Below are 6,971 nucleotides of genomic sequence, written 5' to 3' on the forward strand. Positions count from 1 at the left end.
AGGGAGGGGCCGGGGAGGTCGAGGAATCTGGTGTGGAGAAAGATCGGGTATTGGGGAAAGATTTTCGATGGGGAGAGAGATCGGAGTCGGGTGTTTGGTGTCGGTAGAAAGCGGGAGTGGGATAGACGGGAGAGAGATGATGTACGAGGTGATGCATTTTGGAGGCTCAAGTAAGAGCGGGATTACATTATTGATAAGGCTTTAGGAATTTTGATATTTGATTATAAATCCAAAGATCGACGATGGCACTGGCGATATACGCGACGTATTGCCGACAGCTCGCAAAATTTCTGCCGAACCACTCTGGCTGCAATGTGAAGCCCCTAATTTCCCTTTAAGAAACGTACTGTTGAGCTGTCTAAATTAACCGGCAGAGTAACGAGCTGCTGAAGGACCAGGTGGACTTGACTCTCGGGAATGCAGGTGCGGCACCTTTCAGCGATCAGCGAAGGTCAGCCATTACCATTGCCAGAAAAGAGGTCGGTTCGGAGGACTTCAAGCCAGACTAAATCGACGGGCGATGAAGCCTCCTTTACCTGTCATTTTCTTAGCCAAGGCCAATTACTTGAAAACAAGATGCATTACGTAAGTGCAACATTGCAGTTTCGGAGGGAAATGAGGGGCTGCTGTTTCATGGAGACATGGCTCAGTTCGGTGGAACAGCCGGAAGGCTTCTCAATCCACCGGTCGGAGATGATAAGAAGGTATTATTGTGGTGCAGGGGGTGGGGGGGATGGTGGATGTTGAACGGCGGTGTTGTTTTGTGATAAATTCTTCATGCTCTCTGTATATAGCGGTCTTGCCGCACCCTTGTTCCCCCAATCACAACATCCAATGATTGAGTTCTGTCGGTGCTGCTTACCGAGAGGTTCTCCTCATTGATCCGGACGGCACTTCACATACCGCCAGAGCAGATGTTAAGCAAGCATACCATGTATTGAGTGCCGCGGCCAGCAAACAAGGAACTGCCTAACCTGAGGACTTTCAAATCATTGCGGGGGTTTCTATGAGGCTTATTTAAGGAATTCTCGGCTTATTTGTCATCAGCACGTCATCCTCAGTACCAGGGGCTCGCGCACACTTGACCACGGTTAGAGCACGATCAAAAAGCCCACCATTCCATCCCCAGACCATATTTCAGGCATTCTGGAAGTCTGGTTTTCTTTCTCCTACCTCCATCCAGGCGGAGGGTGAGGAACACGACACCAGATGTATCGGCGACAATGTCACGGGAATCGGGGGCCGACTACTGAATTGCTTCGAGGCGAGGACAGAAACAAAAATGACCCAGGGCTCATAAGAGAATCTAAATGTCAGAATCTTTATAAAGACACTGGGGACCAAGTGTTTCCGACTGATTCATTAAGAGTCCAGAGTGTTCCTTAACTAGACGCATTGGATGAACAAAGTGCTGAGAAGTAGATTCGTGGCAATATTTATCGCATTTATTTATTATTTTTATTTATATATAGGTTTTGTTTTATATTTTGCTGGTTTGTCAGTTGTCTATTGCTGTATGCAGAACTTCATCAGCTTCCATGGTGGTCTAGAGGTTAGGGTTCGGCGCTCCGGTCAGGGAATTAAGATAATGCCTGCTGTAATTGAATGCGCTTATTTTAAATTATCGTGTGTATTAACTTGCTTCCACAAGAACCCAATTCCTGGCTGTGCTTAACCTGCATCCGCCTGATTCAGCACGAAAAGACCACAAAATACAGGAGCAGAATTAGGCCGTTTGGCCCATCGGGTTTGCTTTGACATTTCCTCTCAGCCCCGTTCTCCTGCTTTCTACTGGTATCATTTCATGCCATGATCAATCAAGAATTTATTCATCTCTGACAAATATACAAAGAGACTCGGACTCCACAGGGGCCTGTGGCAACGAATCCGACAAGTTCGCCACTCGCTGGCTGAACAACTCACTCCTCATCTCTGTTCTAAAAGGATGCTCCTCTATCTCCTTTGGTCTTAGGTTCTCACACCATAGGAAACATTCTCTCAACTTCCGCCCTGTGAAGGCCTTTCACCATTCGTAGCTTCTAATGAGGTCCCGCGCAATCTACTGAAATCCAGTGAATGCAGACCCGGCGCCATCAAACGCTGTTCATATCACGAACCATTCAATCCTAGCATCATTCCTCTGAAAGTAACTTCAACCCTCTCCAGCTTCAGCCATACTCTCTCAGGTAAGGGAACTAAAACTGCTTACAATACTCCAAGCGAGGCCTCGCCAGTTCTTTATAAAGTCTCTGAATCAGAACCTTGCTTTATATTGCAGTCCTCTTGAAATGAATGCGAGCACCGCATTCGCCTTCCTCATCACGGACTCATCCTGCAAATTAACCTTTGGGACATTATGGTGCAGGTGTGTACGTCACAATAGGAGGCGTGTACACGGGCTCCCAAGGCTCTTAGCGCCTCAGTGACCATATCTTTCCCATATTGGACTCTGGTCCTACTCACTCAGTTTGCCGACATCACCTTGACTCATCTGCCCGGGGTCATCACTGCTCAAATCTCAGTGAGTATTGTCAGGTCCGGTCGGGTTTATTGCCGTGTGCACAGGGACGGTGAGGGACAGGTACAATGAAACACTTGCAGCGTCATTGCAGGCTCGAAAAGACAGACAGTACGCAGACCATGAATTGTAAATTTCTGCATCATTAACAAAAGATAGATATAAATCTTGTGCCAGTTTCAGACTTGGAAATGATTCCTCAGGCAAACTGATGACATAGATTGCGAACTATTATATCCACGGGGGAGCATCCAGGCCAAAGAAAGGCCTGTTTATTCCTTTTCTTTAAACAGACAGACAACAGAAAGAAGGGCGAGTCCTCTAGTCCTTTTCAGCCAGCCCTGGCATTCAATAAGATCAGGCTGGCCCAGACCTTTTTCTCAATCCTCCCCCCCCCCCCATACAGCAGTTGCCGGTCAAAAGTCGGCCCGTGTCCTCCACCAAATCGTCAACCGTCTCCCCATGTGAGAGGAGATAAACTTCTGTCGCCCGGCTTTATTTCGACGCCCTGACAGCACCCCCAGCTTCGATCAGAAGCATATGGATATCAGCGTTATATAATGGGACATTGTTCTGAGCTTTGCTCGGTATTGACGAGATTTTGGGGAGGAAGAAGCAGTCAGAGTCTGTGGGAGGAAACTACTCTTGGGTGAAACCCTTTCCGCAATTGGATAACACACTAGATTGACCATCTGCATACACGAATGGGAGGTAGGTAGTTTGCCCGTCATTTGACGAGTTTTGGTTGATGTCGGACTATTAAAGAGTGTCCGGTTGATGTCGGACCATTAAGCCGCGTCAGAGACAATTGGCGAGGGTGATTTTGACGGAAGGTCAGCGAACCGATTTGTCTATGGCAATATGGCTCGCTAGACAGGAGAGCAATGAGGAGTCTGTACAGTGAGTTGATATGAAATGGCGAAAGCTTTTCGTGTTCCGAGACCGTGCTGCCCACTTCAGCGAATCAGTCATAATCTCAATCTTCCCTCTCCCAGCCGCGGCTGAACAACATTTCTTATTGAATATGTAAATATTTTTATAAGTTGAAAATTCAAATTTTTTCAGCTAACCGAAATTTCATGTGATTGTCGTGTCTTAACGGAGCATTGAATCAAAGTCCAGGAGCAGATTTGTTTAAAAAATCGCTACTCCTTCATGTCATATTACCTGCTCGCCCCGACATTTCAGCACCAGTTTACACCCCACTCCCCTACACTCCACCCGAGCTGTCTTGTAAATGAAAATCTATAAACGTCCCACTGCATTCACGCAGTCCCTTCACTGAACACGAATACTGATAGCTAAGCGTTCGCTTCAACTTGTGAGGAAAGTGTGGGAGTGAGGAGTGAGATGTGGAGAGAGAGAGAGGAGAGAGAGAGAGAGGAGAGAGAGAGAGAGAGGAGAGAGAGAGAGAGAGAGAGAGGAGAGAGAGAGAGAGAGAGAGAGAGAGAGAGAGGGAGAGAGAGGAGGAGAGAGAGGAGAATGTGTGTGCGCGCGCACGCGCGATAGTGCGTGTATATGCGTTAGAGAACGAGGAGAAAGAGCGAGACATGGAAGTGAGGCAGGAGAGAGAGTCACATCGTAGACAGGACAAGAGAGATAAACGGGGGAGTTTGAAAGGCATTTAGAGAGAGAGAGAGAGGAGAGTTACACGGCAGTTTATCAATTTCATGTTCACTTTCGCCCACTGTTTTCCTCCCAGTGTCTTTCTTGACCACCAGAGTAACTCACCTCACCGACAGAACGAAGTGGATCTGTCCGTCCCTTCATTTAAACTCGAACGCTGCAGGTCTCGTAAGTATTATCACCGTTTGTACTGAGGAGGAGAAATGGTTCATGCGTTTACAAATTGCCCTTCAACAGATATACTTATTGATGCCATTCTCCCAGTTTCTTCAATTATCAAGACAATTGACATTAAATCAGTGCCACTAATTCTTAAAATTCCAAAGGTAGTTCTGATTTGGTTCAAGAGTTCTGCTCAGAGCGATAAATCGCCCGCTGTCGAACGTAAGGAAGTACGTTGGTGATCGAAGCGAGGCACTCTGCATCTGTACAGTTGTAGAACACACCGGCATCAATCGTCCTGTTCCTACTGAAAATCTATTGTTAGGCAAAGTAAAAATATCGTAGCTAAATATCGTAGCATGTCGATTTGGCGAGTTTCCACCCGTCCCCACCCATCAGCAAGTACATCTTACATTGCGCTTGTGTGTACACATAGATGTGCGCATTAATATAAATTTGAGTCCACTTTGAAGTAATCACCAATTACGTGTAATGCCTGACCCCCTCGGTTAGATCCGTCACCAGATACAGATGAATTTAATCACTGTCAGTTATTTTCGTGCAGTAGAAACTCAAGACCTCGACCAGCATATGCGGGTGTGGTGGGGGGGGGGGGGTGGGGGTGATTTGGTGGAAGAAATTTTCAATGTTTTGCGTTGAAATACTGAATCAGGACCTCCTAATCTGGTACATATTCTCAGCTAAAAATGCTGCGAGCAATCGAACTGACGAAATATGGGATGTCAATTCCACAAATTCGCGAATCTCCCCAGTCGATCTGTTGAAGAAAGTGTTACCGGCTCCAGATTTGTGTTGGATGCGGTATCAGAATTCAGTACCTCGAAATTCATGTCGTTAATGAAAATCGAATCGGGAAAGTACCGCGTTGAACGGAGAATCAGAATCAGGTTATTATCTCTGGCACGTGACGGGAAACTTGTTAACTTAGCAGCAGCAGTTCAATGAAATATATAATCTAGCAGAGAGAGAAAATAATAATAACAACAAATGAAATAAAACATAATAATAAATACACAAGTAAATCAATTACCTGTATTGAATAGATTATGAAAAATATGCAAAAACAGAAATATTGTATATTAAAAAAGTGAGATAGTGTTCTAAGCTTCAAAGTCCGTTCGTGATTCTGATTGCAGAGGGGAAGAAGCTGTTCCTGAACCGCTGAACGTGTGTTTCTGTCTCATAACCTTAGACACCCAAGATCAACACGAATATCCGGTGCCATCCGTGTCGACGTTGCTCCTTTGCAGATTGGAAGAATTTTTATCGGTAGTGTCATGACGGTCGATTATTGATGATCTGTCCTTACTGTGTGAGGCTGATGACGTGGCGTCAGACGTGACGTAGCCTGACAGCGGGCTGCAATGAGAATATTTAGTCTGCAATTGGTTCGTTCAGTGAGGGCACAAACTGGACAAAAGTGTTTATTTTGAATAAAGAGGAATGCAGGAATGTGTGAGGTCTTCGGGATTAAGTTAAAATAAAGTTGCGGTGAGGCTGTCAAAGGAAACTGTTCACGAAACAGAGATGGCGAGCCGATGGGTGGATCAGGTATTTTGCAAGGCAACTGCAGATTGTCAACTGAACACATTTGGGGGCAGCGCTCAGACAGCATCCAGGGTGTTAAATTTTATTGGCACACTACACGCTGCTGCTTGTAGTGTGAGCGTTGCGAGCAGGGTTCGAACCTACGCAGGGAATCCCCATTGGATTTCAAGTCCAACGCCTTAACCACTCGGCCATCGCAGCTCCATCAATGTTCAGCACCTACCGTAGCACTGCACCTGAAGTGAGGGTTGTACTTAATTTATTTTCGGGTAACGGAAATGGTGAATCATCATTGCAATACCAATAGTATAATTGGAGAGCTGTGGAATTTGTTTCAACCCCGTTAGATTAGAATGTGAATGTGGAGCGATAACACTGGCGTCAGTATCGTAAATGAAGGAGATTTCCACTGTTGGGGATAAAGGTCAGGATCAGAATCGGGTTTATAATGACGGACATATGTCAACATTACATTGTTGCTTTTATATTCTACCCCTCCTGAACCGAATGTTAAAATTGCATTTGCCTTCCTTTACCGCTGACTAAGCCTAGAAGTAAACATTTAGTAAACGTTGCACAAGGTCTCTCTGCACCTCTGATTTCTGAAAACTGTCCTCATTTGGAGACTTTTTTACAGTGGCACGCCAAAGTGTGTGCACCTCTGGTCAAAATTTCTGTTACTGTGAATAGTTAAGGAAGTAGACGATGAAGTGATCTCCAAAAGTCATAAAGTTAAAAATGAAACATTCTTTTCAAAGGTTTAAGCAGGATTGTGCATCACTTTTGTTTTTGTATATTCTTAGAGTGGAATAAATGAAAGGAGCACCATACAAAGTTTGGGCACCCCAAGAGATTTGAGCTCTCAGATAACTTTTACCATGGTCTCAGACCTTAATTAGCTTGTTAGGGCATAGCTTGTTCAGATTCATCGTTAAGAAAAACCCGGTAATGCAAATTTCAAAGCTTTATAAATACCATGACTCCTCAAAACTTGTCCCAACAATCAGCAGCCATGGACTACTCTAAGCAGCTGCCTAGCTCTCTGAAAGTTAAATACATGATGCCCACAAAGCAGGAGAAGGCTATAAGAAGATAG

At 45.2% G+C, this 6,971-nt stretch overlaps 1 non-coding gene across 1 annotated transcript; it reads right to left on the reverse strand.

The window, feature by feature from the left end:
* Nucleotides 1-5,994: 5,994 nt before the first annotated feature.
* trnas-uga (transfer RNA serine (anticodon UGA)) lies at nucleotides 5,995-6,076 on the reverse strand. The gene has a single exon. It is a non-coding gene; the product is annotated as a tRNA-Ser (tRNA).
* Between the last annotated feature and the right edge of the window lie 895 nt (nucleotides 6,077-6,971).

This window comes from Hemitrygon akajei, unplaced genomic scaffold (genome assembly GCF_048418815.1).
Source record: "Hemitrygon akajei unplaced genomic scaffold, sHemAka1.3 Scf000054, whole genome shotgun sequence".
NCBI classification, from domain to species: Eukaryota; Metazoa; Chordata; class Chondrichthyes; order Myliobatiformes; family Dasyatidae; genus Hemitrygon; species Hemitrygon akajei.